The sequence below is a fragment of the Periplaneta americana genome, chromosome 4 (genome assembly GCF_040183065.1).
Source record: "Periplaneta americana isolate PAMFEO1 chromosome 4, P.americana_PAMFEO1_priV1, whole genome shotgun sequence".
Taxonomy (NCBI): Eukaryota; Metazoa; Arthropoda; class Insecta; order Blattodea; family Blattidae; genus Periplaneta; species Periplaneta americana.
Genome location: NC_091120.1, coordinates 90,050,737 through 90,065,649, shown reverse-complemented (window position 1 = coordinate 90,065,649; position 14,913 = coordinate 90,050,737).

The window sequence follows — 14,913 nt, the reverse complement described above, 5'->3', positions numbered from 1 at the left end:
CTTATCTTAAATGGTATCTGCTATGACATAGATCGCTTTGTTCTTTTGCTAAAAGTATTTAAGATCTGTAGTTAGAATTGCACAATCAAACATGAAGAAATGCAACATTCCTATCTCAGCATTTAAATAGATTGTAAAATTTATTAGATAGTATATCTAATATCAGTGCAGTTTATTAGTTTTATAACATTACTCAGAGGTTATGTTGGATTAAATAAAATTTCAAGAACCACACGTTCGATATTTCACATACATTCAAAGAAGCCAAAATACATCTTTCTATGAAAACTACGGAGTGAGTGAGTGAGTGAGTGAGTGAGTGAGTGAGTGAGTGAGTGAGTGAGTGAGTGAGTGAGTGAGTGAGTTTTAAAGTTTTAAGCCAAGTTACAAAACTTTCTTCTGTTTTTATATACATGCGTACACACACACACGTATTCTAAGATGTGCAGCTTTAAAATTTCGTGGAAACAACCAATTCCGTCTGTATCCATGACAGGCATGTTTTTCGTTGTCAATGTGATGTTCTGTGTAAATTTAGGTGGAGGCTCGGCATATTGCTTATTCCATTTCAGGTAGTGTCATGGTTGGTATAGATCTAAAAAACCCAAAGTATGAATTTACTTAAATCTCTTTGGGGTATCAATGGATCAAATTAAAAATGTTAATACATGCATTATAAATGTCAGGTAATCTATTGCGAATCCTCGGCCTCATCTCGCCAAATATCATCTCGCTATCATCAATCCCATGGACGATAAATATAACCTCGTAGTTGATACAGCTTCGTTAAATAACCAAGTAAAAATACATACATACATACATACATACATACATACATACATACATACATACATACATACATACATACATACATACATACATACATACATACATACATACATACATACATCACTTTGTAAGGTGTGAAAGGAAATGTAAAGTTATAGACTTGAATGAAGTACCGTAGCCTATTTATATTTTTTTTTTTTGTATTTGTAACGTGTGCCTAACATTTTTGTTAGGCTAATTACGGGTATTTATATGCAGTAACTGTAAGAAAACATAAAATCCTTTAATGTCTTCCTCAATGCGATAAAAAGAGAGTAAGAATCATAATGCATCATCCTTATAATGAATCAGGACTAAACAAGCGTACTGAAAGAAGTTAACTGCGTATTACGTAATATCACAGTAATTTTAAAGAACCCGATTGCTTCTGTCGGAATTATGATACGAATGCTGTTTCTCCTTACAGTCAAAATCTTTCACTTATATAATTAAAAGTGTCTAATGTAGCAACAGCCATACCAGTCACTCGTCTCTTAGTTGTCACCAAAGCGGCGCCTCAGTAATGCGCATTCTGTGTGAGCTATGTAAACATAATTAAACGAGATTCTGACGTTATTCTATTGTTGTTCAAACTCAAGCATACTTTCATAATATGCTCTTATCATGCACGTAATCAAGGCCACACTATTTCTCTTACAAAATTTCTTATTTTCGTTAGGAAAAATAGTATTTTCTTGAGTAATTTGCGGATTAGCTTATATGTTGTTTTCTTGTCTAAATGAAAGAAATGTTACACAAAATGTCACCGACCATTGCCTGCCTTTCGTCGTAATGGAGATATGTCATTTCATATATCTGTATATACTATTCTTTTACTTGACCCTTCTTTCTTTGTATTCAGAATATAAGTTTTTCTTTAATATACGCACAATGTTATGAAAGTATTGCTCTATACGTAAGGTAATTTGAAGGATTTATTTGCTTGTTTATTTATTCAGGAATATTTATTTATTTGTTTGTTTATTTGTTGGTTTTTCTATTTATTTACTTGTCTATAACAGGACAAAACCCCATTTACAATAGACAGTACAAAATTATAGTAATTTATGCCATAGGAATGAAAAAAAAAAGTTTAAAAAGGGACAAATTTATGGATACAAGATACACATATAAATACAAATGAAAAAAAATACTAAAGACATAAATACAAGACACAGGTATAAAAACAAATGAAAAACGATAGATACAGATATAAAATACAAGATGGAAAATGTATAAATGAAGATTATACAGTAGTTAGCAGTAACTTGTTATTTCGAATCAACAACCTTCAATCGTTTATAAGAAAAGGTTTACATTTAATGCAAGAAATGCTTAAATCTGCAACCCATATTTTACATAATTGAGAACATATTTTTAACATTGGTGAATTTTTATGTGATGTGTTAGGTTTTTTGTAGTGTAACTAATAATTGGCGATTTCCTAAATTTGATGTTGGAGCATTAAGCTAGATTTATGACAATAGATCGCTATTATCCAGTAATTTATAAAAGTAAAATTAGGAAAAAGGGATAAATTTCACTTACTCTGATTCTGTGTAAATATATGTGGACGCTTACACTCATTTCTGAATGCATATCGTGGATTTACATAAGTGACAACATTCTGGACTGTGCAGTTTCGTTATTGCCAAAATGGCTAATAATCTCTTATAAACGCAATAGATGCCAGATTACAGCACTGCCTTATTTTGCTTCATAGCCATTGTTATTACGTAATTATAGCGGTGTTATTCATTCACAAGATATTCAACGGCATACATGGTTACATGACACAAATGTATTTCACCGTCTAGCAGGATAAAACTGATGGTGAACTTCTCAGAATTTAGATCATTTCTCGCAAGTAATCCTGCAAGTGAACAGACTATTTTCTTCTACTTGATATGTCGCCGAGAATAACATTCCCTCATTTCCGAAAATAATCTTTTCTCCTCTCAACTACAACCTGTTGTTATACCATGTAAATGCCAAAGACACACTTTGCAGCCTAAATTCACCTCATCGGACCAGATGAAACAAGCATAGGCCTAAGGCTCAACCTGGGGCCCATAAAAATACGTGTACATACGTTTTTTAGTAGGTTATTTTACGACGCTTTATCAACATCTCAGGTTATTTAGCGTCTGAATGAGATTAAGGTGATAATGCCGGTGAAATGAGTCCGGGGTCAAATACCGAAAGTTACCCAGCATTTGCTCATATTGGGTTGAGGGAAAACTCGGAAAAAACCTCAACCAGGTTACTTTCCCTGACCGGGAATCGAACCCGGGCGACCTGGTTTCCGTCTAGACGCTCTAACCGTCACTCCACAGTGTGGACACATACGTATTTCATTTCATTCATTTCATTTAGTGTTCTGCCCAAGAGCAGGTCTTTCACTGCAAACCCAGCTTTCTCCAGTCTTTCCTATTTTCTGCCTTCGTCTTTGTTTCCTCATATGTACATACGTATATAGATGTATATATACCTACATAGGCCAACATACATACATCCATACATACATAGCTACATACAGATAGCCTACACACACATACATACATACATACATACATACATACATACATACATACATACATACATACATACATACATACATACATACTCGTATTGATATCTTCAATTGAAGGTTTTCTATTCATTTCAGTGTACCATATCGTCCCTTTCAATCTGCTAGGTTATTTCACTTCCACTCTGTATATGTGTATGGATTTTATTATTATTATATCTTTGTTAAGTTTATTTATAGGTACACGCTTTAACATCTGTGGTCATATCGCGTGTTTTAGGATCTGCAGGTACATATTCTATACCAGTAGGTCGTGGTTACTGTTCTATTGTGAGTTGTAGATGGCTTGTTCTCATGTAATTGATTTTCGATTTTGATTAATAATTATGATATTGGTGACTGAGGGAAACCATGCAAAATCTCCAGATTTGTTGAACCCGGGTACACGTTTTATTCCTTACCTGTGCCATTCAGAATACGCTTCAAGAATCTGTAGTTCACATGTATAATAAGTTGAAGAAAGAAGATAATGAAGAAGAAATTATGCGCACAGAGACAGCAATTATAACTAGAATACCAAAATTATTAAGAGGAAGTATTTTTATGCATACATTTCAAAGTGGTATTTGATTTTCGGAGTTTGTACTAATTTATTGCATGTGGTCAAACAAAACAAATTTTTGGGTTAGGTGTCGTGAATCAACTATTTAGTCAAATCAATGACATCTGCCTCAACTGCCAACATAACAGTTGCAAAATCACTACCAGTTGTAGTCTTTGTCAGTACCGAAATTCGAAACGAAGTTTGCAAAAGAAAATTCAATCTGCAAACTAGAAAATCACCACAATCCACTAGCGTATGCAGTAATGGAGGAAAAATGGTTAGGTTTCACCCTTAGGGTATGAAGTAAGCTGACGTAGCTACGGATCAACGCTTGAATAAATATACATAGCGGGCCTACGTGGTCGTGAGTTTAGTACGGTGTATGGCCACCGCTGAGACAGCAAGGGACAAACATCCAGTCCCATGGACCGAAGATGAATTTCTTCTAATTTTGTAGTATTTGCGAACTGAAATTGGTGATAGGCCTACATCATGGAAATACGTAATTAGTTAAATTAGCGTGTAGCGTACAAATGATCATCATTGGCCTAATCACCATCATCTACTTCAATGATACTACTTGGACTGTTTTAAAATTGTGAATTAACAATAGTTCACAGTAGCAGGACTTCCTACAGACGTGGTTAGCACAAGGTCATAATTTAAAATAACATAGAATAAATATTGTATGTACAAGAAAGAAGATTTATTTACTGTCTCCAACAATCCCTAAAAAAGGAAGATAGAGTCCATTATTCTTCAGAGGTGCTTATTCAGAATTTAAAGTATTTTACTTCCATCAAATTTATAAAAATGTATTACTGCATTTCGTACATAAAAACCGAAATATATTTAATGTATATTCACATAAATATAAAGCCAAAAGCTGAGACAACATATGCTTGACAGTACCTAATTGTAGATAGAGAGATGGATTTATTCAGTAGTATTATACATACAGATGTACTACACTATCATAATTTTCTCTTAAATCCAATGCACGAGTCTTTTGACCGTAGTGCTGTATAAAAACAAATCCTACTTTGTAGGTTTCACCCCCTCGCCTATTACCTAAATGTACTACAACTGTAGCATATAATCACAGTAGCAACTTCGGTCCAAGGCTTTATAACATGATAATAGCTAAATTCCCAAACATACAATTTGCTAATGCTCCTTATTTAAAAAAATCAATTAAAAAAATTGCTGTTAACAGAGAAAATTTGAAGTTCAATTATTGTGACATCTGTTTTTTCTTCTTTTTTCTCTTTTTCCTTTTTACTCTGTTATTTAATAAAATGTCTTAACATTATGTGGAATGCCCCCTGAGCACGAGTATGTAACTTACTCTTTCTGGGGGTGCTAGAGAGTTCTTATATAAAAGGAATCAAAATATATAGCTTTGTATTGGCAATAAAGTATTATTATTATTATTATTATTATTATTATTATTATTATTATTATTATTTTCCTGCAGTCGACCTGCTCCCACTAGATTTGAAGCCCAATATAGTACCACTTCAGAAATGAAATAGCCTATATAGTAATAAACACAAAATAAGAGCATTATATTGAAATTTAGTCCTCTTTAGTGGTCCAATGGTTATCAAGATTCTAGCCGTTGGGTTCGAGGTTCGCGGGTTGGAACCCGGCCGAGGGTGATTGATTTTAAGGGCCAATAAAATTCTTAATATCGCTTTCTCCGGGATGGAAGTAAGACTGTCGTAGATTTATATTACGTAAAAGAAACCTGTCCCTAATAGAGGAATGTAGTCAACTTTTATCTATTATTCGCTCACATTCTACACTCAGGGACAAAAAAAAAACCGGACACTTTAATATTTGCTGGTATTTTGCAAAACATTATCTTCTCGTACAATATTATGGTAGCCATCTGTTGTTATGGAGACGTGTATACATTGTTGATTGTTTTTTGTTTTATAAACAAGCCATTACAACTAAATATTTCAATTTTGCTTTCGGAGTCTCAGCTATAACAATTTTGTCTCAACCATTTTGTGCTTCATTATCGTTATCATTCGTTATTTCTTTATTTTTACATTTTCTGAGTTTAAGTGGGGTTGTAACATTTGTCTTAAAACAAGATGCGACCTGAAGATGTGGCTCGAGCTGATGGACGCAGTGTATGTTACATTGCAAATGTTATGAATATGGCTAGAAGCACAACCCATGATGCCATAAAACGGTATAGAGAGACCATAGAATATACCAGAAGACCAGGTTCGGGTCGTCCAAGAGCTACAAATCCAAATGAAGACAGGTATATGGTGTTGAGAGTTCTTAGGGAGCGCAACCTGCCAGCTACTAGTGTAGCCCAGCAATTTGTTAACATGCACGGACGCCCAATTTCGGCCAAAACAGTTAGAAGGAGGTTGAAAGCAAGTGGACTGATATCAAGTAGACCTGCAACTGATCCCAGACTTCTCAGGATGCATCGAGTTGAACGATTCCGTTTTGCAAATGATCACAGGGATTGGAGAAATGGACAGTGGAACTGTGTTCTGTTCACCGATGAGTCCCGTTTCAATCTGTGCTCACCTGATGGACGTGAAAGAGTTTGGAGAAGGAGGGGAGAACGATTTTCACAGTGTTGCATTTCCGAAAATGTGCCGTATGGAGGTGGTGGAGTGATGGTTTGGGCAGCAGTGTATACGGATGCTCGTACAGAGTTAGTTTTTGTTGAAAATGGAAGACTAACAGCTGAAAGGCATATAAATGAATGTTTGGCTGATCATGTTGTGCCATTTGGCCAATTTGTAGGCGATAATTTTGTTTTAATGCATGATAATGCACTGCCGCATATTGCCCATGCGGTCGGAGATTATCTCCAAGAAGTGGGAATCCATGTTCTTCCATGGCCAGCAAGGAGTCCAGACATGAACCCAATTGAACACGTGCGGGACATGCTGGGACGGCGTGTTAAAAATAGACGACCGAGACCAGAATCGTTACAAGAGTTGAGGCGAGCACTTGGCGAAGAATGGGAACTTATTCCTCAAGAAGACATTGCTAACCAAATTGAGAGCATGCCAAGACGTATGGATGCAGTTATTCAAGCCAGAGGGGGTAATACCCGTTACTAAAAAGAGTTTTTAATGTTTAAGGCACCATAAAATGAAAAAAACAGTTAGGCCAAACGCTGCCATAGTTATACGCCCTTTTTAAATTTTTGTAAATTTTCTCATCAGAGATTTTTTTTTCAAATGTTGTCGTATAAGGTGCAAAATGAAACATTATTTTGTTTAAATGGGTTTTGTTTCATTTTGAAATAATTGGCAACAAAATACAAGCAAATATAGAAGTGTCCGGTTTTTTTTGTCCCTGAGTGTATTTCGATGCTAACTATCCTCTGAAATTGAAAGTGTTGTTAAACAAAATACTGCTGCTACTACTACTAATACTACTAAACTTATGCACTCTCATATCAGTTTATATTAATTTTGTCAAGGCAGTAATAATAATATTGCACTGCTGAGCATAATGCAATTATTCTTTGCCTTAGTGTGACTGTGAATGGAAATCTAAGTAGAATGTCTTCGCATGTACGCACATTCCGATAATCTTACGAACAAGCAGGAAGTAACTCCTGCTGACGTTCAGGTTCACCATTCAACGGTAAAATACGAATCATACTTCGCAATGTAACATTAAATTAAATTGCTAGTCCATTAGTGGGATTTGTGGTAATCCAGGAAAAAAGTTCATGCAACTGTGAAAGAAAAGATCATCAGATTAAACCTAAAAAGTCTGATGCAGAGTACAAAAGCAGAGATCGCTGTTTTCGGCGATCACGGATGCATTTCATCCTTAAAACAGAAGAAGAATAACGATAAGAACTCCTGGCTTTAATATAGGAGATTAAGTGGAAGTATGACGGTGAAGTAGTTTTCTGTTGCTTTTTTGGACCGGCGACGACGATTATGGATGATAAAATGGTAGAAAAAATAGAAAGTATTCAGGAAAAACATATTCCAACAATGCTTTTCCTGAAAATTCCATTGAATTGCCAGGAATTGAATCTATAATCGCGTAGCTCTTATTTCCGGCAGCCAATCACGTTGCAGGTCGGCTACATTCGCTACTGATGACGTTCTGCACTTCCTAAGGCTCTAGAAATACTGGGTATAGTCGTCCGCCATTTTGTTTCTTTCATTGCCGTACGCAGCAAGCAGACGAAAACTATCTCTACCGCATTGTTAAACATTATCACGTCGTAGCTCTTATGATAGTCAATCAATCGCGCTGTAATTTTAGGATTCATAAATGTCTAAGGGAAGCACAGGAAAAAATTCGGAATCAAAATCTTTTTTGGAAAGTGAGAAAAAATTATTAACTTCGAAGTGACCCGTTCAAAATGGGCATTGACACGATCAAAAGTTTATAAGCGACAAACTTTTTTTATTTTTCACGTTAGAGGGGGCTCAAACCGAGAGAAATGTTCATAAAGAATGGAAATTACTTTTAAAAATAGCTGCTACTCAAAAGCTTTACTGGTTTGCGAGTTACGGCGAGTTAAACAAAGGAGCGAATTTGCTTCGCGGAGAACTGAAGACTCAGTTTATGTCTTTTAAATGAGAACGGACGGATGATTGTTTATTATAGACATCCTCGCGCTGCTTTCAGTGTTTACAAAATCGTGGGCTGAGAAAGGCAAGATTCTATTGGACATTTTTGGTGAAAATGCGTTTGTTTTATCGAAATGGATTACATTTTTCATGTACCTTTAACAAAAAAGTATTCTTGCATTCTTTCAAAAAAAAATAGTCTACACTCTATGAAGAAAAGTATAGTTTCAACATTCCATCAATAGATACATATTTCAATGAGTCTTTCCTTTTTTAATTTCAGCCAGTAGGATGCAGCTGTCTAAAAACGGATTCGGTATCCATTTGTGATTGTCGTAATTATTTTGAGTTTCTTCCGGAAAATATAAAAAAAAAAAAACTTTGTTTAAAGTTATACAAATTCATTGCATGTCCGCAAAGAAAAGATGGAACTCAGTATTTGTTGTATGTAGCTAAATTTCCCAAGAGTTCTTTAATACACTGGATTGAATCAATTTCTTTTTGTCAAGTGATGTAGCCTAGAAATCGAGTTTCCTTATAAATCCGTCAATTTTATCTCTGACTGTTATTACTTTAATATCTTGACCTTGCAAGCTACTATACAAAGTGTTTAAGTTTTAGGAAAATATATCAGCAGAAAAGGCCAGTCCAAGCCAATTGCATTGATACTAAATAACCTAGTAGTTGATACAGCTTTGTTAAATAAGCAACCAAAAGAAAATGAGGCTGAGTCTTGAGTGAGATGTTGATCACTTCTTTAGCAACTCAAAAGCATAAACCTCAGATATTATGTGTAACTGAACATCATATGAAGCAACAGGAAATACTACAACTGTCTTTACATGGATATGTATTAGGTTCTCATTTCTGTAGACATGTCTTCCAAAAAGGGGGTGCCTGTATTTTTATCAGAGAGGATCTATTATTTAGTAAAATTGATATATCTGATTTTTGCCTTGAACAAGATATTGAAATCTGTGGAATACAAATTGGTTATGAGATATCAAATTTAATTATCTTATGTGTTTATAGGGCGTCAATGGGAGATTATAAGAAATTTACAACTAACTTAGATTCATTATTGAAAAGACTTTATAAACCACATACCGAATTTGTAATCTGTGGTGACATAAACATAGATTATCTATCAGAAAGCTCACGTAAAAGAAAATTAAACTCACTTCTTGAAACTTATAATCTTAATCACACAGTCAGTTTTCCAACCAGAACACAAGCTGGAAGTAGTACTGCCATTGATAATATATTTTTAGATAAAAGTAGATTGAATTCCTATTCAACAGTACCATTAGTCAATGGCCTGTCTGATCACGATGCACAAATTCTATGTGTTTTCAATATGAGTGAAAAATTCCAAAGTGTTAATCTAAAAATAAAAAAAAGGATTATAAATGCTGAATCTCTTCATCATTTAAATACATGTCTACAAAATGAATCTTGGGAAAATGTATATAGTACCGATACCATTGATATTAATACTAAATTTAATGCATTTTTCACTACATTTACGAATTATTTCAATGAATGTTTTCCAGTCAAGGTGGTGAAAAAATGTAAAAGTAAAAACATGTGGATAACTCAGGAAATTAAAATATCATGTGCTAGAAAAAGGAATCTATATTTAATGAGTAGGAATAGTGATGATCCTCATGTTCTTAATTACTACAAGAATTACTGTAAAACTTTGACAAAAGTTATAAAAGATGCAAAGAAAATGTATCTGAATGAAAAAATACAAAATTCAGATAATAAGATTAAAACTATTTGGGATATTATTAAAAATGAAACTAATCGATATTCAAAGAGTGAAAATATTACTTGCATTAAAATCAATGATTGTAAAATAGATAACCCAAAATCAATTGCAAATCATTTTAACGACTTCTATATAAATATTATTCAGAACTTAAACATTCAAGATTGTGCAGAAGATGCTGCACTTGGTTACCTAACTGATGCATTTAACACTGAGTTTTTAGGTCTCAAATTTATTCCCACTACCGCAGCAGAAATCATGCATGTGATAAAACAACTAAAAACAAAATATTCCTCTGGATATGATGAAATTCCAAGTAAAGTTCTGAAAGCTTGTTCTGAAATATTATCCCCTCCGTTAAGCTATCTATGCAATTTGTCAATGCAATGTGGTATTTTTCCAGAAAGACTCAAATATTGAATAGTAAAACCAATATACAAAAAGGGAGATAAATGTACTATTGCTAATTACAGACCCATATCATTATTAACAACATTTTTAAAAGTGTTTGAGAAAGTTATGTATAATAGATTATATCATTACCTGGAGTCCAACAATATATTAGTTTTAGACAGTTTGGATTTAGAAAACAAAAATCGACAGAGAATGCTGCTTTTAGTTTGGTGGATGAAATACTAAATTCATTAAATTCGAAACTACATGTAGGTGGGATTTTTTGTGACTTGGCTAAAGCATTTGATTGTGTAGACCATAGAATATTAGTAAAAAAATTGAAGTTTTATGGTATTAAAGATGAGATGTTGGGTTGGTTTACATCGTGCTTATCAAATAGAAAACAAAAAGTAGAAATAAATGTACCAAATAGTAATAAAGTTCAGAATTTAGAAATATTAAACATAGTGTTCCGCAGGGGTCAATTTTAGGTCCATTGTTGTTTCTAGTTTATATTGATGATTTAGCCTTGACCATAAACAATTCATCCCATGTAATTTTATTTGCAGATGATACAAGTGTAATTATTTCAAGCAAACAATACGATCATTTTATAAACACTTCTAATACAGTGCTGAATCTAATGAATGAATGGTTCCATGCAAATAAACTAGTACTTAATGTTGATAAAACCAGTGCAGTCAAATTTAGTACACACAATAGTGCTCAGGTTTCCTACAGTATTCGATTAAATGGAACTCATCTCAAAGAATCTATAAGCACAAAGTTTCTTGGTTTAGAATTGGATAATCACTTGAACTGGAAAACGCATATAGAATGTATTACTCGTAAATTGAGCTCTGCCTGTTATGCATTAAGATCCTTATCTACTATTGGTGATATAAACTTACTTAAAATGTCATACTTTGCATATTTTCACTCTGTAATGAAATATGGATTAATATTCTGGGGTAACTCGTCTGAAGTTAAACACGTTTTTTGTTTTACAAAAGAAAGCTATAAGAATAATGGCCAGTGTGCATAAAAGGACCTCATATAAAAATATTTTCCGAAACTTAGAAATCTTGCCTTTACCGTGTGAATACATTCTTTCCCTAATGATGCTGTATATTAAGAACCAAGATAAATTCAGTATTAATCAAGACATTCATCATTTTAATACAAGACATAAATCAGATCTTCATCTACCCTCTGTTAGTCTAAGCTGTTTTAAAAAAGGAGTTCGCTATGCATGTATAACAGTCTTCAATGCACTGCCTAATTATCTTAAAGATTTGAAGAACAACGAGAAAAGGTTCAGAAAAGAATTAACCAAATTTCTACATACTCATACCTTCTACACAATTGATGAATTGTTTATGCTTGTTAATTGAATTATTCTACTTAAATGACATGTACAATTTTATATAGCTCAACTAAAATATGTTTTTATATTGACTTAATCTGTTTACTATGTATTGTATTTTTTGTTTAGCATAACTGATTAATTGTATGTACTGTAAATTGAATAGTATACTGTATAGGTCAACTGATGAATTGTTTAAGCTTATAAATTGAATTAATCTACTTCATATGAATTGTATAGCTTAACGAAAATAAGTTTGTAAATTGAACTAATTTGATTGTAAATGTTTGTATAGCCTAGTTTGGCTGATGAATTGTATATGTTCTTAAAATGATTACTAATCTGTGTAGCTCTACTGATGAATTGTATATAGACCTACTGTAAATTGAATGGTAATATGTATAGGTCAACTGATGAATTGTTTATGATTATAAATTGAATTAATCTACTTGATATTAATTGCACAAATTTGTATAGCTTAATGAAAGTATGCTACTTTGTATTGTATATATTTGTATAGTTTTGGCCGATGAATTGTATATGCTTTAAATTGAATAGTAATCTATATAGCTCTACTGATAAATTGTTTGTGTTTGTAATTTGAAGTAGTTTGCATGATATGTATTATCAATTTCTGTATATCACAACTGGTTGAATTGTTTATGCCTTAAATTTAATTAAATTGTTTTGTATTATAATATAGCTCAACTTATGAATGATCGTTTGCGTTTGTAAATTTAATAATCTGATTGGCTATGTATTGTATACTTTTAGTAGAGCCATCGATGTAGCTCAGTCGACAGACTCGCTGGGCTGCTGATCCAGAGCTGCGTTCGGGCTTGGGTTGGATCCCCCTTTGGACTTCGGTTTCTTCGGAGGTTTTCCCCAGCCGTGGGACTGAAGCCGGATGGTCTATGGCGAGTCCTTGGCATCAACCCCTTTGATTTGATTACCCCCTTTGATTTGATTACCTGGTTGGGTTTTTCCGAGGTTTCCCCCACCGAAAAGGCAAATGCCGGGTAATATTTTGGCGAATCCTCGGACCTCATCTCATCTCACTACATCTCGCCAAAATGTAAAAAAATGTAAAAAAATTGTACAAAATTGTAAAAATTGTAGAAAATTACTAAATTGTAAAATTATAAAAATTTGTAAAAATTGTAATTGTAATATTGTAAAATGTTGACATGTTCCACATCTTAAAGCTTCATTGCTCATGTAAGATCTATGGAATAAAATAAATGAATAAATGAATGAAATGAATTTGAAAGCTAAATAAACCAACACCACAAATGTCACCTTTCAATACAGTACAACACGAGTATACTGAAAAAAAAAATATAGAACACTTTAACTATCTTAAAACATTAAATTTGAAAATAGTTGGTTCATATAAGTTTTGAACTGTAGCATACGTTAAATATTTATGAATGATAATACTCATTTCTCTTATGACCCCTGAAATTATAATTGAAATTATGTTCTCTCACGGAAATGGCATCTTCGTAGGAGAAGGAGATATCAATAAATTCTCATTTTAAAATTGTATAACACCAGCGTACTTCAATTATTTCCAAATTATTTACATATTACATTCTTTATATCTACTGTCGAGCCTTCCAGGTTAAATTGTCCACTTCAAAATGGCCAAAGGAAAATGGCCACAAACAAAAATGTCCAGAGCAAAATATTCCAGGGAAAAGTCCAGTAAAAAATATCCACATACAAAAATGTCCATAACAAAATGTCCACTAGCAAAATGTCGACAACAAAATGTTATAAAGGGATGTCTTTACCATTTTACACAGGCAGTGTATAGGAAAATGGTAAGTTTAGGTTTAAGAGATTTATATTTAAATATCGAACAACCAGAACATCGCATTCAAATTCTAAAACTCTTGGCCCTTTCCATTCATTCCGTTAGAAGATATAGAAAATATATTTGATATACTATACGATGACATCAATGAAGATCTGGTTGATCTATCAGAATATATACAAAACATATCTAAGGGGCCGACGCGCTCAAGGGCGAAGGAGGGCAGTCCCAGCAAGGTTTCCGCCACCAATTTGGAACATGTATATGCTGATCCTTCAGGGACACCAACGAACAAACAATGCAGTGGAAGGTTTTCATAATAAATTTCAGAAAATGGTCGCTGCTCATCATGTGAGTATTTGGAGGCTAATTCAGAATATCAAAGATGAACAACATGAGAACGAAACTGTCATACATCAAATCCGAGTAGGTCATCGAAATATTAGGCTTTCAGTTAGTAAGATATACCAAAGAAACCAACAACGGATAGAGACAACCGTCAGTAGATATCATGAATACAAACGCTATCTTCGTGCATATCTTATCACTTAAAAATGCATGGACTGCCAGAAGAGGAAGGTCAAGTTCAGCAGATACAATAAAAAATTCATTATAAATTGAAGATTTCTGTGTGTTTATACATTAAAAATTATGATCTCATGTAGGCCTATAGGACATTTTACATTTGTGGACATTTAACCAAGTGAACATTTAATTTTATGGACATTTATATAAGTGAACATTTAATTTTATGAAGATTTATATAAGTCAGCATTGTATTTGTGGACATTTAATTTTTTATGGACATTTATGTAAGTGAGCATTTTGCTAGTGGACATTTCTGTTTGCGGACGTATTGAAATAGACATTCTCAAATGATAATTTGATTAACAATTTTTGCAGGATTTGTAGGGATTTGGGATCATTTTAGGAATAAGTTTCTTAGACAGAATCACAGACTCTCTTATTATTATTATATTGAAAATATACAACACTGCATTGAAATATGAAAA